This window comes from Dasypus novemcinctus, chromosome 31, assembly GCF_030445035.2.
Source record: "Dasypus novemcinctus isolate mDasNov1 chromosome 31, mDasNov1.1.hap2, whole genome shotgun sequence".
Lineage (NCBI taxonomy): Eukaryota > Metazoa > Chordata > Mammalia > Cingulata > Dasypodidae > Dasypus > Dasypus novemcinctus.
Window position 1 is genome coordinate 45,770,601 of NC_080703.1, and position 15,055 is coordinate 45,785,655.

Sequence of the window (15,055 nt, forward strand, 5' to 3'; positions counted from 1 at the left end):
GTCCAAATGTCCACCTCATAGTATATGCCTAAGCTGAGTTCCCATGTTTTGACCCAAATGAAATCAAAGTGATCAAAAGGAAGGCCTTACCTGTTTAAATCATGTAGTGCATTTAATTATTTCATTCACTTTTACCTTAACCTCCACAGAAGTATGTACCCAAGTACAACAGGTGGTGTTGGCAATGACAAAAATGCCTCCTTGTGCAGCTAATAAATAACAAGTAATAAGTAACAAATCTAATGATTTGTTGTGCAGCTATAGCTTTAGCAGTAGATTCAGTAATTTCTCCTATTGTAAGTCTACTCTTGTTCTCATTTGTGTTAGCCCTAAGCCAAGATAGCAGCAATCTGCCCAAAGAACCAAACCCAGAATTATTACCTCGTTGGGTAAGTTCTCTTTCCCCTGAGACTGTAGCTTGAGGGGAGTAGTCCAATGAGAAGTTTCAGATTTATTACAAATTCCTAAAGGACTGTGAGGTGACCAAAGGCTTATTGCCCAGGCATTTTATCAACTATAAAGGTAACTTACAACCCAGTCAACTATCTGATAACATTTCCAAAATAAAAATATTGCCTGGGGAAATGGATGTGGCTGAAGTGATCAGGCTCCCATCTACCATATAGGAGGTCCAGGGTTTGATTCCCAGGGCTGCCTGTTGAAAGGCAAGCTGGCCATAATGGTGAGCTGGCCTGAGTGGAGTGCTGAGAGCTGGCCCATACAGAGAGCTGGCCCAGCAAGATGATGCAACAGAAAAGGCACAGAGGAGAGACGATAAGAGATGCAGCAGACCAGGGAGCTAAGGTTGCACAAGAGTTTGAGCACATCTCTCTTCTGGAAGGTCCCAGGATCAATTCCCAGTGCCACCTAAAAAGAAGACAAGCAGACATAGAAGAACACACAGAGAGCAGACAGTGAATACAAGGCAATGGGGTGGGAGGGAAATGAATAGATAAAATAAATCTTAGAAAAAAATTTTTTAAATTATTGTCTGGCAGAACAATGTAAATACAGCCAATGTGATGTTGTTTGTAGATTTATTAGTAGGAATACTATCATTTGTCCTTAGTATCCAAGGGTCTGTCTTATTGAGACTATAAATGAAAAGCTTACCAGAATTTATTTGTATTGTGAATATTTTGCAGATCCAGTAACCTAAACCTGAAAGTGGACATGCATTGTTAATATAACTTGTAGTTTGTGGAAGTATGTGGACTATTATGGCAAGTTTTCCAGATTCTTCTGTGATATCTTTATAATTCTCTCAATCAGTTGTGTTTATTATGTGGTTTACACTGAGCAAAAACAGGTACTTTCCTTCCAATGCACTTTAAAGACCAATTCTTGAGACACTGGGTTTCCAAGTGAGAAAGTTTATTTGCTAGGCAAGCAAAGAGATCATTGGTCTAGCAAGGGCCCAAAAATCTGCCTCCTTGATTTTGAGGAGTTAGGGTTTTTATGGTTTCAAACAGGGGAGGGTGGAGTGGTTATAATCACAATAGTAAATATACACAAACCTAGTTTTCAAATAACCATAAACAAAAGTAAGATCAGACTGTCATAATCATCACAATAGTATGTGTACACAAGGGTGTGCCTTATTTGAAATAACCATAAAGAAGGGTGAGGTTGACCTAGCCAGTTTCAGTAATTTCAGGTATTAGCTTTGGACTATTCTATAATATAGTGAAAAAATAAGGGGAAAAAACATCTGCATAATGATTCAATAATCATAAATTTAAGCTAGTTCTTAATTCTTGGTAACAAGATTCCAGACCCAAGAAATTTTAAAGCAGAATAAAGAAGGCTTGGGTCTAGTATTCACATTTGCTATGAACCAAATTGTGCAATTTGATCTGAAGAGACTGAACCATTTGGGATAAAAAAGACATTTGTTATGGGTAGAACTGTGGGGTCCCTTGCAATGTGCATATATCAGGGTTTATGGTGACAATTCAAACAGTCTATAAGGTTACATTCCTTTGTAAAGTCCTTGTAGAAACAATGACACTGTCTTTCCAAACCAGTGCAAGGGCAAAGCATAATGAAATATAAAGATTTTATACATTATGAGTATTAGTAAGGTAGAGTCTATGTGAGGACTTGTTTATGCTAGCATTTGATCTGTTACCTTGGAATTAAGTAGTCTACTTTGTGACATTGTCTAGTTCCCTTCCTGGCTAGTTGGATTTTTAACTCTCCAAAATTAGTCCAGGAGTCTGGTAGAACATTTTTTTTGTTGTTGTTGAGTAAAGTGGACCCATGGCTCAACACCCTGTAATACATTTGCATTACCAGAAGTTAGGAATATTTGGCAGAGTTCCTTTTAATCAGGATCTAGGGCTGTATTTGTATGTGTCATTTCCAGTAGATCCATTATCCTGGTGTCAGATTATGATTAATGGAGTGTCTGTCATGTGAGATAGGAAAAGTGTCCTTCATTTGTTGAAGGTAATCTTTGGCATAATGCCTTAAGGATTTACAAATTAGGTCATGTCATTGTGCAACAATGTTCTCAATTTATTCCCAGAGATAGGTCTGCCAGGGAAAATTTCATATGGGGAGAATTTGAATTTCCTAAAATAAATGCTATGAATAAACAGAGGGCCTAAGGTAAAATTTTGGGCCTGTAAAGGCTAGGTTCTTCAGTTAATTTAAACAGCATTAATTTAAGTTTATAATTATGCCTGTTTTACTAATGGCAGTTTTTGCATGAAAATATGCAAGTGCATTTTTAAAATATTAACACTCAGTGCTTTTTGTGTAAACCTTTATCTTAATAATAGTAACTGCATATGGAAATAAAATGACAGAAAGGAGATAACTTACTTGTCCACAATTTTCAACTGGCATACCAGATGTGAGGAACCCTCTTTGCTTCCAGAGCATGATGAAATCACTGTAGACCAGGGACTCTAAACCAGGGTCTGTGGAGATTTCAGGAGCAGGTTTTCAGGGGCTCTGTGAATTTGAATTGAAAATTATAATTTAAAGACATGCTGATGTTGTGTCATAAAATTATGTGCTGCTACATTCTGAGTAGGGGTCCATATTGTTCACCTGACTGGCAAAGGCGTCCTTGGAACAAAAATGGTTAAGAACCCCTGTTATACCTGTTCACTGAATTTTCTTCTGATGGAAAGCAGGGTTGGGTAAGGGTACAGAGTTCATCCTTTTCGGTGGAAGAAAATTGTGGATGGCTGCCTTATGCAATCAGTGTATACACTGATAGTAAAGTATAGACACTCTAGAACAATAAAATTTTTCCTTGTTTCTTCGGCACAAATATAGTCACAATGGTGACTCAGAAAATATTGGTAGATTTCCATTCCTCTTAGATATACAGATTAATAAGAAACTTTTTGCTATAGGTGCTTTAGAGTACTTGCCCAGGACAACCAAAATCCATAAAAGTGTGACATATCTTTGAAAAAGCAGAAAGGTTGGTTTTGAGAGTTTTAGAAGGAAGTGAATGACACAAGGTGTGCATTGAGTAGATTTATCTTAACTAACATCTGTGTTAATCTAATTTTGTCTTTTGAATTACAGGACTGATGCTGTTACAACTACATTAAAAGAGAGTTTGCCATCAAAGTGCTGGTTTTTCTAGAGAGAAAGAAGCTCTGAACTACACTTGTGATGAAAGCCTCATTAAGACTTGGTTTCCTTGCATTCTCAGTTCATTTGGATTCTCATGAATAAGGGAGAGAATTTTAACCAGGTGGGAGAGTACTCATTTATTTTGCAAATGATGTACCTTTTAATCAGAATGTGTTATTTACTTTTTGTAAATGATTTACTTTTTAATCAGAATGTATAATTTACAGGCAGTTGGATAAAGGCAATTTGAGGTCAGGTAAAGTTATTGTGGATATCTAATATTTCTGGATTTATAATTATTTGCTCATTTCCAAAGGGAGACTTTTTTAATATATTACTACTCAAGGAAGGATTTTATGCATTTAGACCAGGGGAGAGACCAAAATATGAACAAACAAATGAATAATAGTACAGTGAAAAATTATATGAGTGACCTGAAGGAATAGTAGAATTTTAATATAGGCTATAGGAAGGGCAAAGGATACTTTTGGTTGGGGTTCAGTGATGAGATCTCTCAGGAAATGACAAAACAAAGACTAAAAGAACATGAGGATGACGTGGGAAGATTTTAAAGATTTCCACAGAAATGAAGGGTGGTTAGAGTGTTCAGTGCTGAAATAATAACTAATATGAATGTATTTGAATGTTTCTGAGAAATGAATTCTTATTCAATCCTTGGGTGCCTGGAGAAGTCCTAACTTAAAATTACTTAATTTGAAGGAAATACTTTGTTAAAGTGGCATATCTTGATTATATTCACCTTGGGTGATGTCTAGGTTAATCGGAGAGTTAGCTCTAGAAAAAGAATTTATTTTAGATTTGTGGGCTCCTGGTGATATTATTGTTTTGAGTTATGTTGGATTTTTTGCCTTTACCTATGAAAATAGAGATGTACACTCAGTTTTGAGCCAACAGTGGAGTAAATTAAAGCCATTGAATAGATGTGTGATTGTCATGATAGTGTACAGAAGTGGGAGAGAAAGGGGGCTACATACAATTCAGCCTTGAGATGGTCTAATAATGCTGTTTGAGTATGGCCATGCAGAACACAAGAAGGAATACACTTGGGACTGAACTGTCAGAGAAGTCTAGGAAAAAGAAAGTTCCCAAAAGGTCCAATTCTTTACTTCCAAGTTATAGACTGAAGCACACACACTGGATTTATTCATGGGGAACTTATTGGAGATGGTAGCATGATTTACTTAAGAGGAAGCCTGTCATGCTACTAACTCTTTTTTTTTTTTTAAGATTTCCTTCCTTCCTTCCTTCCTTCCTTCCTTCCTTCCTTCCTTCCTTCCTTCCTTCCTTCCTTCCTTCCTTCCTTCCTTCCTTCCTTCCCTCCTTCCTTCCTTCCTTCCTTCCTTCCTTCCTTCCTCCTCTCCTTCCCTCCTTCCTCCTCTCCTTCCCTCCTTCCTCCTCTCCTTCCCTCCTTCCCTCCCTCCCTCCCTCCCTCCTTCCCTCTCTCTCTCCCTCTCTCCCTCTCTCCCTCCCTCCTCCCTCCCTCCTTCCTTCCTTCCTTCATCTCCCCTTCCAACCCTCCACCTTGGTTGTCTGTTCTCTGTTTCTATTTGCTGCATCTTCTTTGTCCGCTTCTGTTGTTGTCAGCGGCATGGGAATCTGTGTCTCTTTTTGTTGTGTCATCTTGTGTCAGCTCTCTGTGTGTGCGCTGCCATTCCTGGGCAGGCTGCACTTTCTTTCGCACTGGGCAGCTCTCTTATGGGGCACACTCCTTGCACATGGGGCTCCCCTACTTGGGGGACACCCCTTCATGGCAGGGCACTCCTTGCATGCATCAGCACTGCACATGGGCCAACTGCACACAGGTCAAGGAGGCCTGGGGTTTGAACCGCGGACCTCCCATGTGGTAGGTGGATGCCCTAACCACTGGGCCAAGTCTGCTTCCCCTAACTCATTCTTTAAGGTGTGTGAGTAAAGCATAAAAGTGCTTATGTAGATTGACTATGAAAGAAGGAAAAGGAGATCAGGCACAAGAGATGAAATAGACACAAGGGGCATTTTGGTTCATAAAAGAAACAATAAGGTTAAATGATGAGGTGATTGAGTGTGATAAGAGAGAGCAGTTGCTAGTAATGTCTTCAAAAAGGAACAGGGAAGCCTGTAATTCTCTTGGTGATATTCAACTTAAAAGAGGTGACAAGGCTCTTCAATGAGAGAGGAGTAACTAATGGGTATGAATGCAGGAATAACTGTAGACATCATGGTACCAAGTTGAGGTGATTTTTAAAAATGACATCATTCACCTAGTTATTATGGGGTTAATCTCCTCTGGTAAAAGTAATATGAAATGTGAGAATATATGGATTCAAGCTATGGGACTTGAAGTGATTATGGGAGATGGAAGAATGACTCAATTATCAAGATATAGTCTTTTTCCCAGATATATTTGAAAGCACTAAGAGTTGTGATTGTGTATTAGTCATAAGTGAGAGCTTAGTAATGTGCTGTGTCACATGCAGTAATAAACATGACAGAAAATTAAAGTCACTTCGTATGTGGGCAGATATGGAAAATAATAAGTTATCTATTGACACATTGGGTAAATACAATGACATCAGAAATGTTCTTGGAAAAAGACCTTGACCAAAAGGGGGAAAATGTAAAAGACAAATGAGTTTATATGGCCAAGAGACTTCAAAGTGGGTTGGGAGGCCATTGCAGAGGTTATGATTATGCATGTCTCAGCAGGATCTCAATTACTGTCAAAATAGCTACTTTTCCAAATAGCAGGGCTCCTTGGGTCTCTGAAGACATCCAGACACTATAGTCAGGTCAGATAGATCAGGAGTTTGGTGCCTTGCCAATGTGCCCTACTTTGGAATTTATGCTCCCCAACGTGATAGAGTTGGACTTAGTTGTGATTTCCCTACACATGGTTCTTCTGTTCTTGAATTTGAACCTATAATTAGTATTAGAGTTGGTAGGTGTACATCCAAGAGACTTAAATCTTTGGGCTGTCTTTGTGCCAGCTGGGCCCTGAATCTCAATGCAGTTGTAACATTTACTCTCCAGTTCATTGGACCCACCTAGGACAACTAACAAGGAGGTGAGAATGGACAATTTCCATATCAAAGAACCAAGAAAGTTTATAGCTGCGAGCAAGAGATTTCCATTCATCAGCCCTAATGGATCATAGCCCTCTCTCTTTTTTTGTCTTTTTTTTTAATGTTACATTAAAAAAATATGAGGTCCCCACACACCCTCCACCCCCTTCATCCCACTCCTCCCCCCATAACAACAACCTCCTCCATCATCATGAGACATTCATTGCACTTGGTGAATACATCTGAGCACTGCTGCACCTCATGGTCAATGGTCCACACAATAGCACACAGTCCACCCAGTGGACCATGGGAGGACATACAATGTCCAGTAACTGTCCCTGCAGCACCACCCAGGACAACTCCAACACCCAAAAATGCCCCCTATCACATCTCTTCCTCCCATTCCCTTCTCCCAGCAGCCACCGTGGCCAATTTCTCCACACCAATTCCACATTTTCTTTGATTACTAATCACAATACTTCATGAATAGAATATCAGTAAGTCCACTCTAATCCATACTCTATTCCTCCATCCTGTGGAGCTTGGAATGGTTGTGTCCACTTGACATCTATATCAAGAGGGGGCTTAGATTCCACAAGGATGCTGGATGCAATTCTCCTGCTTTCAGTCGTAGGCACTCTTGGCTCCCTGGTGTGGTGGTTGACATTCTTCAACTCCATGTAGCTGAGTGTGGTAAGTCCAAAAACCAGAGAGTAGGAGTTGCTAGTCTGCTGAGGCTCAGGGCCTGGCTGTCACATGGTCAGTCCAGAGATTTGGGTCCCCTGGGTATACACTAAACTCCAGCACCAACTACAGATCCAGTAAAAGTAACAGGAGAGGCTTACGGAAAAAGATCACATCTGAGTCCAGCTCCATCACACAGAAACACAAACTCCAAAGTAGGGCCAGCTGACATGGCACTGAACTCCATCTGCCATGACCTGTGGGTCTCTGTAGCCCTCAGAAGAACCAATACCTGGGGTTGTATCTACTTTACTTGTCTCTGGGACTCTGCTGAGGTGTGCATAAGGGCAACCCATCTGATAACCTCCTGCCTCTTTTTGGAGACACATAGCCATAAAAACTCATTTTCCTTTCCATTTCCCCCTTTTCTTCAGGTCAAAAAGCATTTATAACTCCTGGTATTATATGTAGATTGAGATATTCTGCTGGTCCGAGTTGACCCTTTTATTCAAGGTCATTTTCTAGTTGCATCATCACCTGGTAGTTGGTAGTAATCCCTCTGTACCAGGGAGGCTCATTCCCAGGAGTCATGTCCCACACCGGAGGGAAGGCAACACATTTACATGCTGAGTTTGGCTTTCAGAGTGGCCACATTTGAGCAACTTTGAGGCTCTCAGGAGGTAACTCTTAGGCACACTGCAGCTCTAGGCCTTGTTCTTATATCAGGTGTACAAGCTCACAAGCATAGTCATTAGTATCAAGGGCTGATTGATGGCCCTTCCTTCTTTTTTGGTCTTTGCCATTGCACTTGGGGTATTGTTGCTGTTCCTTTAGGGACTGTGATAGAGCTCCCCTGGCTAGGAACTCAGCACTCCCTCAGTTGTTGTTTTTAGTGTAATCACTATGAAAATATCCAAACATTTTTATGTACCCTGGATATATGTCCTGGAGAACTCCCTGCCAACCATGTGTCCCCTGTGAATAACATCCCAAACCAGTATTCCTCCCCTGCCATTGTTGAACCTCTCTATAACCGTAAACTTCTTCAAAGATGAAGCACAATATATTTCCAGGTTCCATCAATAGTAAAATGGAATATAGTGGTGAGTTTAAAGGTTAGTTATAGAATACATATTAATTTAGAAAAATTAAGGTAAAAATTAATTGGGGTATCAAAAAGTTTTAAAATGCAAAAGCTTTGTTTTTGATGTTTTGCCTTCCATCACTGCAGTAAGTGTTACCCTGTGTGCAAATTGGCAAGCCAACTTCTGTCTTTTCCTCAGTGTCTACATCCTCTTGTTTCCCTTTTTTTCCATAATTATTAAGCTTATCTTCACAAATGTTTTAGATCACAGTAATTCATGTATGCAATATACAGTACTCCCACATATCCAACATAAAACCCTTTTCCCTTCCACAGCAATAATCTTTTTACATATTCATATTATATTTACTGAAACTGATGTACAGATATTGAGATAATAGCTTTCAAACAAGGTAACATTTGGGCTTACATTGTGGTTTATATTTTAGACTATACAATATTCTTAATTTTTAGTTATCTTAAGTTTTACATTATGATTTACATTTTAGCCTATCAGCCCCTATATATTTTTGGTGTAATTTAACATGTCTTATATCCATCCTTGCATAATCTTGTTCAACACTTCTATTACCCACACACTTACATGGATTCCATCTATTCAATACCTCTTTCCCCCTCCCCTTAGGGCCCACAGTGACACCCAATCTTCATTGCTTGAAGAGCCATGTTCAGAGATACTTACAACAGCATTGAGGGCTTGACATGTTCAACTGCCCTAATGCATTGGGAGCCACCATTTCTCTTGAGAGATACAATTCTCTCTATTTGAGAACATCAGTCCTGCCCAGGATGTGGGTATACCTTCACTCTCATTATATAGGTCTCTATCCAGTGATATAACCCACTATGGCAAAATGAGCACTCACACACTCCGTAGGAGCCTGTCCTGCATCAGATTATCCCCTTTAAGCATCTTAAACAGGTAAACTTCCTTATTATATTTTTGAAAAGGTTTTCTCAGCCTTATACTTTCAACGAACACCTGACAATCTCCTATGTTCATATGTTGCCCCACCCTTCCCCCAGTTTCTTGGGCAATATTACGCATCCTCCCATCCCAAGCCTCCCTCAAGACCACAAAGCCCCACCCAAAGGTAACCCTATTCCCCCATTTTATCCCTTCCTTGTACAAATACTTACCTCCAGCTTATCATAGATTTCACCCATGTAGGTGTCAGCTTACATCCTTCCTCTACCCCCAATTTCCTTTAACCCTATCATTCAAGCTCTAGCTCTCTGAGGCAGCTTGGTTTACTTATTTCATATCATTGAGGTCATGTAGTGTTTGTCCTTCAATGCCTGGCTTGCTTCACTCAACATAAGGTTCTCAAGATTCATCCATGTTATCACATGTGTTTGTAGTGTATTCGTGCTTAAAGCTGAGTAGTATTCCATTGTATGCATATAGCACATTTTATTTATCCATTCATCTGTTGATGGGCATTGGGTTGATTCCAACTTTTGGCAATAGTGGACAATGCTGCTAAGAACATTGGTGTGCATATATCGGTTTGTGTCCTTGTTTTCAGTTCTATTCAGTTTATACCCAGCAGTGGAATTGCTGGGTCATATGGCAAATCTATAGCTAGTTTTTTGAAAAACAAAATGTCCTCCAGAATGGCTGGATCCTTCTGCCTTCCCACCAGCAGTGGATGAGTGTTTCCATTCCTCCACATCCTCTCCAGCATTTGTAGTTTTCTGTTTTTTTCATAGCTGCCAATCTTATGGGAATAAAATGGTATCTCATTGTAGTTTTGATTTGCACTTCCCTAATTGCTAGAGATTTGGAGGATTTTTTTTCATATCCTTTTTAGCTATTTGTATTTCTTCTTTGGAGAAGTGTCTGTTTAATCTTTTTCCCATTTTTTAAATGGGTTTTTTGTCTTTTTATTTTTGAGATATAGGAGTTCTTTATATATGCAGGTTATAAATCTCCTATTAGATGTATGGTTACCAAATATTTTCTCCCATTGTGTAGGCTCTCTTTTCACTTTCTTGACAAACTCCTTTGAGGTGCAGAAGGCTTCAATTTTTAGTAAGTCCCATTTATCCATTTGTTCTTTTGCTCCTAGTGCTTTTGGTGTGAGGGTCATGAAGCCATTTCCTGTAACATTAAAAGTTCCTGTAGATGCTTCCCTACACTGCTTTCCAAAGTTTTTATGTCTTGGCTCTTATATTTAGGTCTTTGCTCCATCTTGAGTTGATTTTTGTGTAAGGTGTGAGTTGGTAATCCTCTTTCATTCTTTTACATATGGGTATCCAGTTCTCTAGGCACCATTTTTTGAATAGGCCATTCTCTCCCAGTTAAGAGTTTTTCCCAGCTTTCTTGAATATTATATGACTATATATATGAGGATCTATATTAGAACTCTCAATTCAGTTCCTTTGGTCTATGTATCTCTCCTTGTGCCAATACCATGCTGTTTTCACTACTGTAGCTTTGTAATATGTTTTGAAGTCAGGTGTTGTGATTCCTCCAATTTTGTTTTTCTTTTTCAATATGTCTGACTATTCAGCGCCTCTTTCCTTTTCAAATAAATTTCATAGCTAGTTTGTCTAGTTCCTTAAAGAATGCTGTGTTGATTTTTATTGGGATTGCATTGATCAAGTTTTGGTAGGATAGATATCTTAATATTTTGTCTTCCCATCCATGAACAGGGAATATTCTTCCATTTATTTAGGTCTTCTTTGATTTCCTTGAACAGTGTTGTGTAGTTCTCTATGTATAAGCTTTTTACATCTTTAGTTAAGTTTATTCCTAGGTATTTGATTTTTAATTTACTATTAAATGGTATTTGTTTCTTGATTTCCTCCTGAGCTTGCTCATTATTGGTTTACAGAAATGCTACTGATTTTTCACATTGATCTTATAACCTGTGACTTTACTAAACTCATTTATGAGTTCTAGAAACTTTCTTGTAGACCTCTCAGGGTTTTCTATGTATAGGATCATGTCATTTGCAAATAATGAAATTTTACTTCTTCCTTTCCAATTTGAATGCCTTTCATATCTGGTTCTTGTCTCAGTTCTCAAGCAAGTACTTCTAAGACAGTGTAAAATAGAAGAGGTGATAATGTTCATCCTTGTTTTGTTCCTGGTCTTGGAGGAAAGCTTTAAGGATTTCACAGTTATAAATGATGTTGGCTGTAGCATTTTCATATATACTCTTTACCATGTTCAGAAAATTTCCTTGTATTCCAATCTTTTGCAGTATTTTTATCATGAAAGGGTGCTGTATTTTGTCAAATGCTTTTTCTACATCTATAGATATAATCATGTGATTTTTTTCCTCCAATCTGTTACATGGTGTATTACATTGATTGATTTTCTTATGTTGAACTATCCTTGCATACCTGTAATGAATCCTACTTGGTCATGGTGTATAATTCATTTAAAGTGTTGTTGAATATGGTTAGCAAGTATTTTGTTGAGGATTTTTGCGTCTAGCCTCTAGGTTCATTAGAGAAATTGGTCTGTAATTTTTCTTTCTTGTAGTGTCTTTGTTTGGCTTTGGTACAAGGGTAAGGTCGGCATCATAGAATGAGTTAGGTAATGTTCCTTCTGTTTTGATTTTTTGCAAGTGTTTCAGCAAGTTTTGTGTTAGTTCTTTCTGCAATATTTTGTAAAATTCATCCGTGAAGCCGTCTGGCCTGGGACTCTTCTTAGTTGGGAGGTTTTTAATGACTGATTATATCTCTTTACTTGTGATTGTTTTTTTGAGATCATCAATTTCTTCTTTCATTAATATAGACTGCTTATGTGGTTCTAGGAATTTGTCCATTTTCTCTGAATTGTCATTTTTGTTTGAATATAGTTTTTCAAAGTTGCTCTTATGATAGTCTTTATTTCTGTGGGGTTAGTGATGATATCTCCTTTCTCATTTCTTATTTTGTGTATTTGCATCTTCTCTCTTATTTTCTTTGTTAGTCTAGCTAAGGGTTTGTCAATTTTATTGATCTTCTCAAAGAACCAGCTCTTGGTTTTGTTTATCTTTTCAAGTGTTTTCTTATTTCTATTTCATTTAGTTCTGCTCTTATCTTTTTTCTTTCTTTCCTGTTTCTGTGGGGATTCTTTGTTGTTTTTTCACTAATTCCTCCAAATGTGCAGTTGGTTCTTCAATTTTTGTTCTTTCTTCTTTTTTGATGTATGGATTTATGGCTAAAAATTTCCCTCTCAGTACTGCTTTTGCTGCATCCCATAAATTTTGGTATGTTGTTTTAGCATTTTCATAGTTTCAAGGTAATTCTTAATTTCTTTTGAGATTTCTTCTTTGACCCACTCTTTCTCTAAGAGTGTGCTGTTTAATTTCCATATCTTGGTGTGAAATCTGGGCCTCTGGCCCTTGCAGATTTCCAGCTTGATGCCACTGTGATCAGAGATGTTATTTGATCTTTCTGAATGCACTGAACCTTTCTTTGTGGCCTAGCATATGGTCTATCTTGGAGAATGATCCATGTGCACTTGCGAAAAATGTATATCCTGCTGTATTTGGGTGTAATGATCCGTATATGTCTATTAGGTCCAGCTCTTCTAATATACTCTTCAAAGTTTTTGTTTCTTTATTGATTCTCTTTTGAGATGTTCTGTCCAAAGTTGATAGTGATATATTAAAGTCTCCCACTATAATTGTAGAGACATCTATTCTTTCACTGTTTTTTCAGTGTTTGCCTCATGTGTTTGGAGGTGTCCTTGTTAGGAGCATAAATATTTATTTTTCATTCTCTTGAAAGATTATCCCTTTCACTAATATGTAGTTTCCATCTTTGTCCCTCATAATCATTTCATATTTAAAGTCTATTTTGTGTGATATTAATATAGCTGCTCCTGCCTTTTTTTTGGTTATTGTTTGCTTGTAAGATTGTTTTCCAGCCATTCACTTTCAACCTCCTTGAATGCCTGGGTCTAAGATGTGTTTCTTGTAGACAGTATATACATGGGTCATATTTCCTTATCCAATCTTAATAAAACACTTAGGGATCTGATCTTCCCCCTTTCTCCCTTCCTCACTTCTCTGTCTCCCAGGGCTGCAGGAAAGCCTGAGAAGTCTGGTAGAGACACAAGTGGGCCCTTGTTGAACCAACTCAACACAGAAGACTATGACTCTTTATTTCCAGTGTGAGAGCACCTACACCTCACCAGAAACTCCCAACATGCAATTGGAAGCTTGGATAACACCTCCTATAGTCCCTCCCCCTTCAGTGTGCTAGGGAAGGTCTAATTGATTTTCTGACTTCACCTTGTCACAGACCAAGTTTCCTATCCCAGGACTTTGAGGTAAATTGGCCTTCCTCAGAAGATTCACCTCTCCTTTCTTCCCAGACTCTCCCCAGGTCAGCTGGTACACTCCTCCAATCTCAAGGACAGAAAAAAGAACAACAACAAAAAAATGCAGAGGGTTAGGGTAATCAAGGGCCTCAGGTGGATTTCAGGGCATGGTGGATTCAGGAATGGGAAGTCCATAATATTGCAGACTCAAGGTGTGTGAGTTTCTGGAGCGTGGTCTACCAGTGTTTAGGGGATACAGATCTGGGAACCACTCATCTGGTTAGCACAGGGTTTGGCAACACCGCAGCACAACAGAGTTTTCAGGGATTGTCACAGCCGGGTGCCAACCCTAAGGGGAGGGGTCCCACCCACAACTTCTGACCTTCATGTCAGAAACCCAAAATTCCACCTCTCACAAGAATCTCTTCTGTCACTGTCTTACCAAATGAACATCCAGACACCTCCTGCCTTGCAAGCCCCTGAAACAACCTGCTCTGGGTTTGGGGAACACCTCAGCACAACAAAGTTTTCAGGAATTGCCACAGCCCGGCTGCAAGCCCTAGGGGGAAGGGTCCCACCCACAACTTCTGACCTCCATGTAAGAGACCCAAAATTCTACCTCTTGCAAGAAACTCTTCTGTCACTGTCTCACCCAATCAACATCCGGACACCTCCTGCCCTGCAAGCACCCGAAACAGCCTTGTCCAGCAGGACTCCGACCCTATTCAGCCACTTCTTTGCAGAAGAGATTATGAGGTGCACTCACTCAAATGCCATCTTGCCCCACCCACAGCCCTCTCTCAACTTGAAGTGGAATGAACATCACCATCCCAGAATCCTCAGGATTGGGGAATGAACTATGGACTAAAGTAGACTTACTGGTTTTCTGCTTAGACCTATTGTGATCCTAGCAGTGGAAGGAATTATACCATTGATGTGGAGGCAGTGGCCACTGGAGGTTCTGAGGGATGGGAGAGGGAAAACAGGAGTAATAAAGGGGCATTTTTGAAACTTGGGAATTGTCCTGAATGACTTTGTAATGACAGAGCAAGCTAGTGTATATCTTGCCATAACCTACAGAATTGTGTGGGTTAGAGTGTAAATAAACTGGAATGTAAACTTTAATTCATGCGTATTGGCAGTGCTACAAAATGTGTTCCTCAATTGCAGTGGATGTACCACATTAATGAAGGACTTGTTAATGTGGGAAGATGTGGGATGTGTGGGGATTAGGGCATATGGGAATCACCTATTTTTTTATGTAATGTTTATGTAATCAAAATATCTGAAAAAAAATTAGGTGCAATATGTTGGCATTTTGGGGACACTGGAATTGTT

General features: G+C 39.1%; 1 protein-coding gene and 1 pseudogene across 1 annotated transcript in view; one reads left to right on the forward strand and one right to left on the reverse strand.

The window, feature by feature from the left end:
* The window catches only part of LOC131277014 (zinc finger protein 334-like), a 266,430-nt pseudogene that overhangs the window by 158,851 nt on the left and 92,524 nt on the right, over positions 1–15,055 (reverse strand).
* The window catches only part of LOC101431340 (zinc finger protein 420-like), a 39,671-nt gene that overhangs the window by 1,776 nt on the left and 22,840 nt on the right, over positions 1–15,055 (forward strand). The window contains exon 2 of the mRNA XM_058290623.2: positions 3,550–3,721. The gene's annotated coding sequence lies outside the window, so the exon portion shown is untranslated. The remainder of the gene's footprint in view (positions 1–3,549; positions 3,722–15,055) is intronic.